The following is a 16,638-nucleotide window of genomic DNA, read 5'->3' as shown; positions in this document are numbered from 1 at the left end:
GTAGGCCGCTGTGATTCCTAGTGATCTTAGGAGTCCTGTTGTCAGTTCCAACATGTCCCTGATGTACAGAAGTGTGTTGGATCATGCTGTGACCTCCTGTTGTTGTCTGTTTTGTAAGCATCTGTGGCTGAAGTTGAGGGGATATCCGTTTAAAGCGAGGATCTTGTGTAAGTGTTCTTCCTCTTCCCGGCATAGTTCTGAGCTGTTGCAGTGTTTCCTGGCCCATTTAAATAATGTCCTAATGCAGCTTTGTTTGTGGACATTGGGGTGGTTACTGTGGAAGTTGAGTATTTGATCTGTATGCGTTGCTTTTCTGCATACTGAAGTTTGGAACTCCCCGTCTGTCAATCGTTCTAGTTTAACATTCAGAAACGGAAGCTGATTATTGTTTTCTTCATTCCTTGAGGATTTAATCCCTGTGAATACGCCACTGATGAGGTTGTGGGTCTCTTCTAATTTGTTGCATTTAATAATGACAAATGTGTGGTCTACGTACTGGATCCACAGTTTAGATTGAATGTGGGGGAGGGTTGTGTGTCTCATCTTTGCACGTCTACTTCTGCAATGAAACTAGAACACATCACCCTTCTCCACATTCAACCTAAACTGTGGACCTGGTACGAAGACCACACAATTGTCGTTATTAAACATGAGACCATGGCTGATCAGAGACTTCTCAATTCCCCTTTCCTATTTTATTCCCATAACCCTTGATCCCCTGGCTAATTAAAAATTTAGGATCTCAATCCTGAATATACTTAATGATCCACTCTCAAGAGCCATCTGCAGTAAAGAATTACATAGATTGCCTACACTAGAGAGAACACAATCCTCCTCATTTCTGCCTTAAATATGTATTCATTCCCATCTTCCTCTTTACCCTCAACCCCTTCCTTCTTTTCGTATGCCCATACTCTGCATCTTTTCCCCGTTGCTTGCATTTCCTTCACACTTCTGTTCCCATTCCTTGACCCTCTCACTTCTATCACATTTCCAGAATTCATTTCTCTCCTCTCTCTTCTTGTTTCTCCTCATATTGCTCCCTAATTCATTATTGCCTTTCCCTTTCCCTTGCCTTCCTCCACCACTCACCTCCCTTTTCACCCCTCTTACACTCTGTTACTCTTCTTGCTTTTGTCTCCTTTCCTCCTTCATTCTCTTTCTCCATCATCATTTTCCCATTGTAAAACATCTGGGTCGACCCACATTCAACAGCAAAGTAATTTGTAATCTGTTTGCTTATTATTGAACAATACTCATCAAAGCACAAATTCTTTTCAGAACGTTGTAGGTTTTCAAAAAATTTTCTAATGTATGAAATTGAAAGCTTTGCACCACAAATAATAAATACTCCTGAATGTCAATTTAAGCTAAAGTCCATCATTTTAATTTAATGAATTAACTAAAATTATCATCATATTCTGTCATAAATGTTAGAATATGGACAGAAATTCCAGACTAAATAACCAAGCTAAAAGTCATGTTGGAAGCTCTGTCATGGGCATTAATCTTTCAGGTGCAAGGTCAGTCTCTATTTGAGTGTCCTCTGATCATATCAATATTAGTCAACTTAAGAACATACATCAGTTGATTTTGCTTTGACTTAAAACAGCAGAAACTGCACTTGGTAAATTGTGCCAATATATCTGTGTACTTGACACACTCGAGTGAACATAATTTAATTGGAACAAGTGAGGATTTTTCATTTCCCGAGAATGAATATTTTAAAAAATAACATATTTCAACTTTTATTATGGAGATTATTGTTATAATGATTTCAATATGTTATGATCTAAATTTTCACTCAGTGGTGAAGCAATGACAGTTGCTGTTGTCCATGAAGTAAGTCTAGTATTTTCATTTCCTACCAGTACGTAGTGGTACTGTTACTGTGTGAAACGTTCTTCATTGGGAATTCATAATGTAGAACTTGACTGAAGTTATTGGGCTATCCAAGCAGCCAAATCACATTAAAGGATTTTCACAGAATCCTGTAATAGCAAGAACATCCATTTCATTAATCAATCCTATTCATTGCACAAGATCTCATGAATTCTAAAAAGTTTTCCTCTCCCGTTGAAAGGTAATTTGAACAAAGCCCTGAATAGATAATTCAACCTTTATGCCTATATCCTTGACTGGCTGTATTTCTTGATCTTATGACTCTGACATTGACATCAAAGACACAGAGCAGCTCAATATCAAGCAATGAATCTGGCTTGGTTGAAGATGTGAAGGATTGTCAGGGTCTCAATTTAATAAAAGAATGAAGAGCCCCTTAATAAATCTAGAAAGATTAAATAGCTGTCAAGCAAATGGATATTTTCTTTTCTTTTCTCATTGTCTGTAAGGATGGTAGAGCCTAAAGTACTCAAAACATTTAAAAATTACTTAGATGTATATGTGTAATGGCAAGTGCTAGAAAATGGGATTAGATTCATTAGGTTAGTGTTTTCACTTTGGCACAGAGTCGATAGGTTGAAGCTCCTTTTACTACGCTGTTGACATCTCTCATTCTGTGACTATCAATGATTGAATTTGTAGCAGGAGGCAGCAGTTTGACACTCATGCTGTCAGTGATGACTGATTATGATTGTGTCATCAGGCACCATTTCTGTACAGATGTTCTTCCTTAGATATCTGCTTTAATTTTACTTCTGGCCTCATTTTGAATTAATATGTCAAAGTTACCTTATATAGTTGACAACTTAAGTATCCCACTGAAGTACCTCTTAACCTTCCAGTAATTTACTTAATCTTTTTTAAGATTTGTTTCATATTTATGATTAGTTCACTGCACTTCTGTATCCTCTGAGACACGGAAATGTGCTATTTTGTGGAACCAAGGATGTAGTAGACTAATTAGATTCTGACCAGGTGTTCTTAAAAGCAACACAATTACCCCCCCTGTGCCTCAGCACTGATTTTCTAAGTCAGGCTGTCATACAAGCTGAAAAATGTCCTACAGTTACAAGACAGTGAGGGATATGGCATTTTTTTAGAAGTGAAAGGACTGTTTTCAAAGGCCCCCCGCCAATTTTATCAAACATTGCACTGTTATTATATGGAATTGTGCTTTTTAAAATGATATGTTTATGATTAACTAAATTTTCTATTGTCCTAAAATGGAGAATTTTAGAATTAGGCTATCATTTTGGATGTAGTGCAATATGACAATTTTTTGAGGTGGGAATTCTGTTTTGTGTGCATGCATGATGGAAATAGAGTGGGGAAATCAACATGGTTAGAGACAAAAAAATGCAGATGCTGGAATCCAAAGTAGACAGACAGGAGGCTGGAAAAACACAGCAAGCCAGGCAGCGTCTGGAGGAGAAGAAGTCAATGTTTTGGGATAAATCTGGCTGATGGCTGGAAGGGAGGGTCAGAAGGTGGAATGCAAGGGAGGAGGTAGGGCTGGAAGGGGTGCCAGTGCAATGAAAATTGAAACAGGCTTCAGTAAGTAACAGTTGAGGAGCAAGGTGGTATCTTGTTGAAAATACATGAGCCTGGATTGAACAGTCACTGGTGTATTGGCTTCCAGGCTGCTAAAATATGGTAGATTGCTAACTTAGCCAAACAGTATGGGATGCTGGGTACATTGGCCAAGTAAAACACTGAAAACACAAAGCCCAAACACCAGATACAGTGCAAACATAGCACCTTGGTGCTAATGATATCATAATGTAAAAGGCAGCAGTTATCCTGGACAGACATATTTCTAACAATTTATTTACCAAACAAAGGAGGGCTCGGATAGAAGGGCACCGGGCCCTGCTACACAAAGAAACAAACAGGAGCAAGGCACCCAAATGATTGACATTATTTCAAACTATTAAGTGAATCTCCCTGATAGGCCAGAACTAGAGAAAGGTCCTGAAAACCATCTAAAATGGTACAAGCAGAGAATGATAGCAATCTGGACTGTCTGTATGATGGGCAACAGGGCATGGTGGACCTGTGGAGATCCTAAGGACAGATCTGAGATAGGTTGGAAAGTTCATATCTTTGTCATTTCTTCTGGAGCAGCATCTCTGTAATTGAAGTAATTTGTGGCAGCATGAATTGTTGGACCACTTTGAGAGCCTGTGACCCGCCCTTTTGACTGAAGTATTTTCTGCCATGATACCAACAGTCTGATTCTGAATGGCTTCTGGCTGTGAATGCCATGGCAACAGTATGAATAAAATGGATCTTATATCCCCAATCTGAGCTTCTGCAGCACCATTCAGATTTTGCTGGGTTTGGTCCCAGCTGTAGTCAAAGCTGAGATGTGTACTGCCAGTTACTTCATCATGAGTCTGCTTGTAAGCACTGTCCTGGATGTGATCACTCTGCATTTGCTGATCCTGCCCCAATATTGTGTTCCAAAGTTCAGACAACTCCATCATCTGAGTCAGTGCCTGTGTCTGCCAGATCAAGTAAATGTGCTATTTTACCAAAGGTGAGATTAACCTTGCTCTTCATTCTGAGACTACAGTGACTGACTGGTCATTAGTTCTTGGGTTTCTAAAGTTAAAAGTGCAGAAAGGAACGTTTGGGGAAGAGAGCTGTGTAGTAGAATGCAAATTGACCACGGTCACATGACACATATTACAAAACAAGCTATTCTAAGTCAGCTGGAAACCATTTTCAGCCATTTTTTGCTGCTTTCAGCCATGGGCAACCCCAAAACAGCTTGCCTGTTCTCATCAAATTAATGTTGAATCCTGTGGCTATAGGCCACTTTGTTCTCCGCCAGAGTTCACAATAGGGAAAGACAAGTCACCATGGATGCTGGGCTGCCTGGCATTCTGTTCTTTACTACTTATGTTGATGGCATCCTGACCATGAAAATCCGAAGTGGGTAACTGACCACGTCCAAACTTATGGACTGGTATCAGAGGCTGCCCTAACTTACTGTGCTGACAAAACAAGGATGCTGTAGGCACCCAGGTAGACTCTGAGCAAGTGTGTGCTGTGGTAGCAAATTAACAGGTTATAGATGCAGCCTGGCCCAAGTCATGAGCTGTGTCCGTGTCCTTGAATTTAGAGGGTCCTTGTTGCAGCATTACAATGATAGTTGCTGTTATAGCTGGAGCTGCAGTATTGATATGCAGAAATGTTTTGTAATGGATTAGAGATATGCCAGGAGGATTGTTAGCAATTTGCACATTTTGTACGCTAATGTCCATGGATATGGTTTTCATGTGGTTGGTGCTCAAGGAGTATGCCCTGAGATGTTGGTGCCCAGCATCCAACATGGAGCAGTGGGCATCAAGTGGCAAACTGAAATCACCAGGTACCATCCTCTGACTGCAAGTTGACAATTCTCAACATCTAACTTGTTCAGTGCATTTAGTAGGAAGCTGAGCATTAATGAGGTGAATAGTGCTGTTAGTAAGGCATTTAACAATTTATTATCTCCTTTAATTGACAACTAACCTATTGAGAAAGATGTCTTGTTACTTATCAGAGGTATAAAGCTTTATTGAGTTGCTCCCTACATTGAGCTATGCCATTCTGGATTTCTCACATGATTCTGCAACAAAATCTCACCATGGTCCACATCATTCAGGCCCCTATAAGACTGGACCCAATGTCTCGCTTCCTTTTCACTTCCATTAGTAATGCCTTTCAGTAGCATGTCAGAATATGTGGAGCTCTCTCTCTCTCTCTCTCTGCTGTTGATCTATTTGCTATATATTTTCTCCTAGCTATGTTTTCCACAGACTGCCTGTAGCAGCTCTTGTTGAATGTTCCCTTTAATAAGGTTGAGGCTGAGGCTAGCTGTGGATTGTGCTAGTCACGGCTGTTGAGCGTGGGGGCAGACAGAAGCATATTTCATTCTGAGGTGTACTCTGAAATAATTTAGGTGAATAGTCAGCAGGACATTTGCGGCTGCCCATTTCAACATGACTGGGCACTTAAAAATCAGGCATCAGGTTTGCAGTGTCAGACAACAGGCATTATCAAATTTTTCTCCTGCTGTGTCTAATCTAGGAATCATAACCCAGGAATCACATTTAAGATGTATATAGAAAGCAAAATAAAAATTAAGAGAGAATTAAAGGAATTCTGAAATAGAGAGATACAGGAAACACAGAAAGTGAATAAAATGTGGATTTTAATGTTTTAAAAGCCTGATGATTATCTGAAGGAATGAGACTCCATGCATCTAAAGATAAATTTTCAGGGCTAGGATGATGGTATGGCACTAATTATGAGTATTAAACATCCAATGGCCTCTGAATAGACTTGTAACATTTTCTGTCATATTTAGGAGGTGATGAGTTTAAGTAGGAGAGCTTAATGACCTTGCAGTGATTTCAATGCTGTTTTAGCCTGTTGGCTTCCAGCCAAGACTTTAATGTTGTAGTACAGTGGTAGTATCCCTTCCTCTGAACGTAGAGGCCTGGGTTCAAGTCCCACCTGCTCCAGAGGTATATAATAACATTGCTGAACAGTGTTGATTAGGGAAAAAAAAATCAATGCTGTGCCCATCAGTGTTGTTGTGCAATCTCTATTATTTTGGACTGCAATTCCTGACTACTGTATTTAACTGAACTTGCCAGACCTCAGAAATTGTTGTTTGACTTATTGAATAATAATGGTAAACACTTTTAGTCTTACTGATATTCTCAACAGAAAATCCTGGCTATTAAGAAAATATGCCATTTTAATTGCAACTAATTACTTGGGAAGTCAGAGTAATAATAAATGAGCTTTAAAGAAGTAGGTTTAACTGATAATGAGTCTGTTTTATTGCATTTATTGTTGTCAAATTGATCGCTAAAATTCTTTTTCTCACCACGGCAATTGCTATCATTCAGAATTTAGGAGTCTGAACTAAAACTATGCCTCTCATAGTATTTTGAGGTATGGCTCACATAAATTAAGGTGACCCATGTTTATCCTGAACATTCACATTTCCAATTGAATTTGATTTAAGACTATATTTGAGACCTTTTTCGTCCCTTGGAATATTAAATACAAACGCCTGGATTAGGCTTATTTGATCATTATAGGTTAAAAAGTTGAATTTAGCCTGAAAGATCATAGTTCAGTTGATTTGATTTGTGCAAACTCACAAACATTAGCAATGAAATTTGGCAGAGTCCTGTTGATAAGAAGATGATTGCTCTGACAACTCCTGCAGAATTCTTCCATTCCATTCTTCAAAGGTTATTTGGATACTATGAAATGGAGAAAGATGTGTCACAGAATTTATCATGGCTATATCAACTGTATTACTATCAGTAAACTATTTCTGCAGGGGCAGAAGAAGCTCAGTTTCAATGCTATATAGTGAAATGTAACTTTTCACTCAATTTAATATTGATGGTTAAAATTACATCTCTCTCAATTTCATATTAAGGCCAAACTATAATTGTCATTCAAATCTTAATATTTGCTCTGTACTTTTGATTGATCAAAATGCGGTGTAGAACTGTATTTCATCACTTGGTAGTTCAGTCAGGAAAGTATAGAACAAAGAAAAAGATATTTAAACAATTTGGACCACTGCTTATACAGGTGATAGCCAGTATAAAATATTGTTCAGAGATAACAAGAACAGCAGATGCTGGAGTCAGAGACAACAGTGTGGAGCTGGAGGAACACAGCAAGTCAGGCAGCATCAGAGGAGCTGGGACGTTAATGTTTCAGGTCGGGACCCTTCTTCAGAACTGGGGAGGGGAAAGGGAACTGGAAATAAATAAAGGGAGGTAAAAGGTAGGTGGGATGGCAATAGGTAGATGCAGGGAGGGAGTGGTGGGGAATTGGCTGGTGGAGTGGCTGGGGCGGATAGGTAGGATAACCTGTCCATCATCTTCCCTACCTACCTGCCCTACCCTTCCCGCAGACCAAACTGGAATTAAGAGTCTAGTGATGACCATGAATCCATTGCCAACTTATGGAAAAACCCATCTGATTCACTAATGTCTTGGCCTGCAAAAGTTTGTTTGGCCTATTTTCCTTTTAGCACAAGCTGTTGCCCATGGTCTGAAAATTCCCAGGTCACATCTTCAAAATTAAATGGATAAAACAATAAAATAAAAGTAATAAAAAAAATCAGTGAGGACTATAACACTATGATCTTGGACATAATCAGTCAACATAACCTCAATTAGGGTGAATAGAATCAAAATGCTCTCCTACTAGGTGGTGAGAAGTCAAATTTTCTGGCAGCCATGACATGTTTTGATTCCTTCTACCCCACTGGAAGCTGCTTTCCTCCTGGACTGAAACAAAAGCAGATATTTTGTGAGGTGAAATTTGGTGGCTTAGCTATTACTTATAGTGCAGATGGGGAGTGAATGATTAGGCAGTGCAGAGGCCATTCAGGGTCAGTACTATCTCGATGGAGAGGGTGAGAGCAAGTGAGAAAATAAATTGGAGACTATAGTGAGAGTGGTGGAGCATTAGCCTTGACAGTAGCTGAGATAGAGTGAGTGTAGGGTATTGGTGATACACTGCTGTAGTGGAGAGTAACATTGACCTTCTTCCTACAGTGGTTGTCATTCCTTCAGGTGATTGTGAGTTCCTTAACCCAGGTGGAAACCTCAGACCAGGCTGATGTGGTCTACAGTGCTAACCCTGGAATAAAAAAAAGTAATCCCACCGGTACACCACCCATCCAGTAGGACTACCAGTTCATTATCTGCGAAGCAGGTAATGACTTCCCTTGACTGCCATGCCTGGAGCAAATGTCAGAAACCGTGCAGAGTATCACTAGACTAACAGTGCCTTTATGGGTGTACAACGAGCACAGGCGTAAGAGATCCCAGCGAATCCAGGTATATCTGCTGAGTGGTGAGTTTTTCCAGGAATGGCATGTAAGATGAGTGAAAACTGAATGTGAAGGACCCTATCTGAGAAGCGTAGGAATTAATAAGGCGATTTCAGTAAGATACAACAAGAAAACTCTCTGGGTCTCGCCATGTAAATCCCTCCAAAACCTTGACACAAATCAGAGATGTAAGATTCAGCCCTTCATCTTTCTGCCAAGTTCTTTAAGTCAGCTGTCATAGCCTACATTCTTCAATCCCACAGTCATCTTTGGCTGTCGCTATTTGAAGTACAGTACTTCAAATTACTTATGGTATTCAAAATACAATATCACGACTGAACTGTGAAAGGTTAGATAACTATGTGGTTGTGGTCCTCACTAATGAGTCAAGGATCATGAGTCCACAGTGTTTTTTGGCAAGTTGTGAAGTTGAATATGTGAATTAGTATCAACATGACTGTGAAAGCAGAAAATTGTCATTAAAGTCAAAGAAATGGTTTACTACTGTCCTTCAGAGGAAGTAACCGAATATACTTAACTAGCCTAGCTTACACAGAACTGCAGCCTGTAATTTTTTGAATGATTCTTACCTTCAGGCCATCTAGGAAGGGTTAATAACTACTGCTTTCTCAGCTTCACCCACATATTATTTTAAATCTTTCATTTCACCTGCGAATTCGACCAATTTTATTGTCAACAGATTTTATGGTCTGCAAACTTCTGCGTTTTTTAAAGCATTTCTGAACTATTCCTCCACTACAAAATAGCACACGTAATGAAAAAATAACTGACATTTTTGTACTTACTAGTTGGCTTGGCTTTATTGGAGTCCGTTTGTATTTGATGTGAACATCATTACATAAATAGGGCATAGTTGAACAACGTTAATCATTGGCAATTGAATCCATTCTGGCCATGTCTGTATTTTGAAGCCTCTGAACAAACCTCTGCATCCTTCATGAGGTGGCTTGTTTTTCTAAGCCATATTTAATGGCATATATGGATTGCACACATTTATTCATTGGCTTTCCAAGAAACCCTGCGTTTTCAAATTCCCCCCATAATTCATTGGATGATGTCACATGTCACTGATAACTGTGGGTCACAGACTTGTAATTAGATTTGTGATAAACTTCCTTAACACCTTGCTCTGTGTCTGAATGATTGCTTTAAGCACTCTCATAACATGCATGTGAATAATGCAAGGTTTGTAACATGTAGATAAGGCACCTTAGATCACTTCGGCAATACTGAGTTGGGAGAATTTACCTTTAAGTGTTCCAACTGCTTCTAAAATTGATTGTTCTTCTTGAAATGCAGATCACACATTTAGAACAGATTCTGTGGGTGGGATATTAAGTATTAGGTATTGGTTCTAAAGATATATTTAATTAGGTATGGCTTATCTCTGACTGCCAGACCATGGTTTCCTGACATATCTTTGGGGCAAATTGTTACTTGTAATGATTTGTAATTATAACAACAGTGAGAGAAAGGGAATAAGGCAGCGTAAAATTGCCAAAGATGAGAACTCAATCAAGTATAACCTGATATGACTTCACTTGGCTCACTTTAGGTCCATTTATCCCAAAATTGTAATCAATATATGCCAATTAATAGAGATGCACTTCTGCCTAAAAAAAGCAGGCTTGTCTATATCACTGCATGATACCTGATGTTTACTGTTAGTGCCATCATAACCAAATAAGTTTTTCCTTAAATATTGTTTATACGAGGTGAAGGCTTATAAAATTCTCTTTGAAAAACTAGCAAGCCTAAGACTGAAATTAAATTTTAAATTTATTAGGGCTGATGTAGGAAAGGGCAGTTTTTTACTGTCCTGTTTGCTTCTATTACATCATTTTGAGTTTCAGTGCTTTGTAATGAAATGCAGCGATACACACAGTAGTTCTATAGTTCTACAATAAGGCAGAGAATTTTAACAGTAATATTTCAAAGCAGCAGCATATTACCACCCAAGTGTGAATGAATTTTTATGTACTGAAACCTATAAAGCTTTTTTCCACCTGGAGTACAATATACTGCTGCAGTGACATTTTTAGATCATTTATCTGTGAAATAAAGGTCTAGTCTTTGCCAATGTTCAGAAATTATTGAATTATTTCTGACAGTTGTAGGATTGATCTGAGTCCGTATTAATATCTTGATATGCAGATCAGATTTTAAAAAATTTATTAAAAGTAACCTCAATTATTTATTAATGGTAAATTCAATATGGACATTTATCCCAGAACCTATAATAGTGTGAAAGTCATATAATACAACAGACAGGAAAGGACAGATTACAACCTTAGTAGTCTTCCTCGTTAATCTGCCATCTAACTTTCTATTTGCATATTTTTATTATACCCATGCTGTTGTTACCGACATGTACCATATATGACTGCCAGCTGTTCACCCTCACCCTTTATAGTGTCCTGCAGCCGTTCTGAGACATTCCTGATTCTGGCACCAGGGAGTAACCTACCATTTGGGAGTCTCGTTTGCTGCCATTAAACCGCTCGTCAATTCCCTTTACAATTGAGTCCTACACTGACAGAGTTTACCAGGAAGGGTTGTCCTTCCCAACCCTTCAGTTAAGGCATAGGGACCCTTGGATCACTGTCTGTCTTTCTCTCTCTTTCTCTCTCGCTCTCGCTCTCTTGCTCTTGCTCTCTCTCACTCTCTCTCGCTCGCAGGAGGCGATGGCCTAGTGGTATTATCACTGGACTGCTAATCCAGAGACCCAGATAACGTTCTGAAGATCTGGGTTTGAATCCTGCCACAGCAGATGGTGGAATTTGAATTCCATAACATGCCTGGAATTAAGAATCTAATGACGACCATGAATCAGTTGTTGATCATCAGGAATAACCCAACTGGTTGACTAGTGTACTTGAGGGAAGGAAACTGCCATCCTTACCTGGCCTGGCTTACATGTGACTCCAGGCCCACAGCAATGTGATCGACTCTGAACTTCCCTCTGGACAATTAGGGATAGGCAATAAATGCTGCCTAGCCAGTGATGCCCTCATCCTGTTAATGAATTTTAAAAAAACTCACGTGAGAGCGCACTATTGTTTGGTAAGAGAGTGCTGACCTTACTTTTACCTCTTAAGCTGTAATAGCAATGTCTACGGGTCTTGTGGCACAGTGGTGGTGTCTCTACCTCTGAACTAGGAGGCGTATGTTCAAGATCCATTTGCTCCAGAGGTGTGTAATAACATTTTCATACAGGTTGATTGGGAAACACATAAGAACTGCATCCCCTTGTAGTTCCCAAGTGCCTGACCTCTACTGTGGCTACCTTTGTGCTCAGCTACTTGGGAGAGGGAGCATGTAGTATCCACAAATACTCTCAATGTCTTTCAAGAGAAGTGGACACAACAAAGGATAGAGTGTCTTATTTCCTCTTAACTCAATTTTGATTTAGTCCTCTCTCTTTCTCCCTACCTTTTCCACAGCCTTCCCCACTTGGTAACTTGGACTAATACACAAAGGAGGTAATTAGAGGTTAGTTATCTCAGCTCCAGGATATTCACTGTGCGGGTTTCTCAGGGGGGTCTCCTAGGCAGAACCATCTTTAGCTGCTTCATGAATGACTTTCTCTCCTTTATAAGATCAGAAGTTATAATATTGGTTGATAATTGGGCATTGTTTACTTTTTCGTTGACAAATTTCATTGACAGCAAACCTACTGTGTGCGGTGCAGACTTCAAGGCCAAGTGAGAAAAATTTAGCAAGAATTTAGAGTTTGATTTTATTTTAAACGTATATGTATATATTTTTTAGTTAAAAATCAGAAAGCCCATTGGTGCAACACTATAAAATCTGAAGAGGGCTGAGAAAAGTTGAAGTAATTTAAAATGTCATGATTAAGTGACACTTGCAGTGATTAAATGAGACTTCAGCCTTAAAAATTATAGTATGTCAGAGGAGTGAAAGACCAAAAACAGCAAGTGAATATGTCATCTTCAGGACCTGAGAAATGGTGAGTTGAATTCGGAATGGATCCAATGAGCTATAGATTTTTATACATAAAACAGTATATTTTTGCTAAATGCCTTACCCAGTTCTATTTCTTGAATATATCTGCAACCAAAGCAATACAACTAAAGTTGGAAACAAAATTAAACTGGACTGGATGACTCTATCTCAACTTCCTGTGACACCTGCCTTTTGCATGCTGTATTAATTGTACTGCAATGAGAGACTTTGAGGTAACCGTGCCGCAGTGTTGACAGTGATGAAGGAATTGATAACATGCGCTGTAAATCAACTTGAAAGATATTTCCCTGATCAATTTGTTCAAAGATGTATTACATACTGCTCGAGCCAGTGGGACTTGAATCTGACTTAGAAGTAGGAACACTACCACTGCATCATAAGACCCCTCTAAATATACTTTGTATCCACACAAACTCTTGAAAGACTGGAAACTTGTTCATATGATCAGTAAAGGAAGGGAAAGAATTACAGGCCAGTTCTAACTGAGCCTTTTGAAATGTACAAATTTTAGCTAATGTCCCATTCATTAAGATTCTCGTTGAGTCATTTAGTTGATACTTGTACTGGTATATCTACATGAGATCCAACAATTACTAGAGATGTTGAGTCTAAAGCATGACTCTTTGGTTTAACTTATAATGTGCTTCTCATGTAAACTCTGGTTCAGGATTATTAATGATATATTTTCAAAGGCCCAGAATTATTTCTGTCATTTTAAGTATGGAAGAAATATTGGTCCATTCAAGATAATGATGCAACTGGATATGTAAATGAGCTCAACTAGAAACGATTAAGTTAGCCATTCAGCTTGTTACCCTTTAAAAATCTGGGAAATAGTCTTTTTATGATCTCTTTCAGTTGGTATTTACAAGTTACGTGTTGTGTGAGATTTTTTTGTAGAGTACAAGGTTGGTAAGAATCAGCTTCTGAAGTTCAGCAGTAACCAACTGAATGGGAAGCGTTCATGTCCAGTGACCCTTCCTCAGTTCTGAGGAAGGGTCACCAGACCCAAAACATTAACTCTGTTTTTTCCTTCACAAATGCTGCCAGACCTGCTGAGCTTTTCCAGCAACTTTGATTTTGTTGCAAATGGGAAGTAATGCTGTGCTGTGGATAAAGGAGAAGCAGTTAATATACTGTGCTTAGATTTCTATAAATGACTTAAATGAAGAACCCAAAATCATGGATGTTAATTTTACTGATGTCACAAAGATAGGTAGGAAAATATGCTAGGAAAAGGATCTGGGACATTGACAATAGTATGGGAAAATGTGATATTATTCACTTTAGCAGGAAGAACAAAAAGAAATATTATCTAAATGGTCAGAGATTATCAAACTCTGAAACGTAGAGGGATTTGAATGCCCTAATGCATGAATCACAAAAGACTAATGTGCAAGTATAGAAAGTCATTAAGAAATCTAGACAGCTAACATTTATTGCAAGAGCAATTGAGTAAAAAGATAGAAAATTTGCCTTAGTTATTCAAGACTCTGGTGACACCAATTCTATAATCTGGTACAGTAGTGGTCTCCTTATTTGGGGAAGAATATAAATGCATTGAAAGTAGTTCAGAGAAGGTTTACTAGACTAATACCTGGAATGAGTGTGTAGTCCTGAGGATTGTTTTGGACAGGTTAGGCTTATATTCACTAGAGTTTAGAAGAGTAGGAGCTTAATTGATTGTAACGGATACAACCTTGAGGAATCTTGACAGGGTGGATATGGAAAGGCTATTTTCTCTTGTGGAAGAATCTAGAGCTAGGGAATCCTGTTTGAAAATAAGGGGTCACTCATTGAAGGCAGAGAAGAAGGGATATTTTCTCTCTCTTTGAACTGCCTTCTTCAAAAAACAGTGGAAGAAATAAAATAGTTTTAAAGCAGAGATGGATAGACTTTTATCAAACGAGGGGGTGGAAGTTTATCAAGGATCGCCTGGAATGTGGAGGTAGGGTAGCAGTCAAATCATCCATGCTCCTAGTAAATGGTGGAGCAGGCTTGAGGGGCTAATGGCTTATTTCTACTCTAAATTCATGTGTTTGTATTACTTGTCACTGTTCTGTTAAGGGTGTCCATGGAAAAATTATCCATTTCCTGTCGGTAAAGGATCAACTGGAATAAAGGCTCACCTCCTTAATATCAGTTCAGAATATTACTGCAAGTAGTATGCCTAGCTCTTGACTGGAAACCAAGAAAGAGCCAGTAAGATTCCAGATGGCATTGGAAAAGATAAATTAGTGTCTTGGTGCCTTAGATAGTGTAGTGTATTTTGTGTGTTATAAAGTAGCAGAGGAATTATGGAGAGATATCAACATAACACAGTAGTTGTAATCAGGAATGTTATTACATAAATATAGACTGAGACAGTGGTGCTGTAAAGTGCGGTGAGGAGCAAAGATTCCTAGATTGTGTTCATGAACATTTTCCGTGGCAGTCTGTGCCAGTACTGTTATGCTGTTGAACCTGTTTCTTGGAAATGAAGTGGGCTAAGTGAATCAAGTGTCAATGGGGGAGCATTTTGGAAACAGAGATAATTGTATCTAAGGCTTAGGATGATGATAGAAAAGGAGTATAGGCAATCCAGAGTAACCACAGCTGACTTGAGTAGAGTCAGCTTCAGTGGGGCAAGATACACTACAACAAAAAGTTAGCAGTAATAGAAAAATCTATATCTAAACGATGAGTTGCCCTTGAAAAAGAAATGATTTAGGTGCCATTGAGGTATATTCTTTCAAAGGGAAAGGTAAGTCACGCAAATCTAAAGCTCCTGAATGAAAAAGGAAATCAGACGTTAAGTTAAAGAAGAAAAGGTGTGCTATGACAGCTGTCAAGTCGAAACTACAATTGGGAACCAAGACAAACACAGAAGCTTCTGAGGTGAAGTTAGAAAGCAAAAAATGAAGAGTGATTATGAGAAAAGACTGGCAGCCAACAGAAAGGGGAATCCCAAGCCTTCTATAAGCATAAAAGTTGTAAAAAGGTAGTCAAAGAAGGAGTCGGGCTGAAGGATCAAAAAGGCATGAGGGTATTTGCATGAGGTATGTGTCAGGGCTGAAGAGTTAAATTAATACCTTTATTTGTCTTTATTAAGGAGGTGGATGATACCCAGGCCGGGGTAACTGAGGAGGTAAGCCTGTCACAAAATTGATAAGGAGGAACTATTTGATAGGCTGTCAGCACTAAAGTTCAGAAGACCAGGACCAGATGAGATGCATCCAAGGATATTTAAGGAAGTAAGAATGGAAATTGCATGGGCATTAGCCACAAATTTTCAATCTGGACTCGGGGAGGTTCTGGAGGACTGGAGAATAGCAAACATTCTATCCTCCTTCAAGAAGAAGACAGCAAATATAGACCAATTAGTTTAACTTTGGTGATGGGAAATCTTCTAGCGACAACTATTAGTGATGGTGAAAGGTGAGATGTTTGGGAAGAGCAGCATGGATTCCTATAGGAGAAACCATGTTTGATGTAACAAAAAGGGTCAATGAGGAAAGTGCTGTGATGTGGTGAACATGGAGTTTGAAAAGGTATTCAATACACTTCCATACAACAGACATGTGAGAGAGATTACAGTTCACAAAAGAAAAGGAATAAAAAAAAGTTTGCTGTACAATTCATGAAGGGTTGATTTTGTGACCCGTAGTCTTCCTGATAATATATTGCTGATCTAGATCTTAGTGTACAGGGAACAATTTCATGCTTGCAGATGGGGAAAAAATACTTAGAAGCATTGTAAACTGTGAGAAGGACACTGAGAATTCCGAAGGGACGCAGCCAATTTGGTGGAGTGTACAGATTGGTGGCTGATGCATTTTAATGCAGGGAAATGTGTGGTGATGCATTTTTGTGAGAATAACAGG

The 16,638-nt window shown here is 38.9% G+C and overlaps 1 protein-coding gene and 1 long non-coding RNA gene across 7 annotated transcripts in view; one reads left to right on the top strand and one right to left on the bottom strand.

The window, feature by feature from the left end:
* Positions 1–16,638, top strand: part of inpp4b (inositol polyphosphate-4-phosphatase type II B) — a 698,832-nt gene that overhangs the window by 135,780 nt on the left and 546,414 nt on the right. The gene's annotated exons all lie outside the window — the stretch shown is intronic.
* Positions 1,509–9,612, bottom strand: LOC132207224 (uncharacterized). Its single transcript, XR_009443363.1, has 3 exons — positions 9,574–9,612; positions 7,068–7,172; positions 1,509–1,991 (listed from the first exon to the last, which is right to left on the bottom strand). It is a non-coding gene; the product is annotated as an uncharacterized LOC132207224 (long non-coding RNA).

This window comes from Stegostoma tigrinum, chromosome 1 (assembly GCF_030684315.1).
Source record: "Stegostoma tigrinum isolate sSteTig4 chromosome 1, sSteTig4.hap1, whole genome shotgun sequence".
In the NCBI taxonomy this organism is placed as follows: domain Eukaryota; kingdom Metazoa; phylum Chordata; class Chondrichthyes; order Orectolobiformes; family Stegostomatidae; genus Stegostoma; species Stegostoma tigrinum.
Note: the sequence above shows the minus strand (reverse complement) of the source record. Positions and strands in the feature narration are given on the sequence as shown.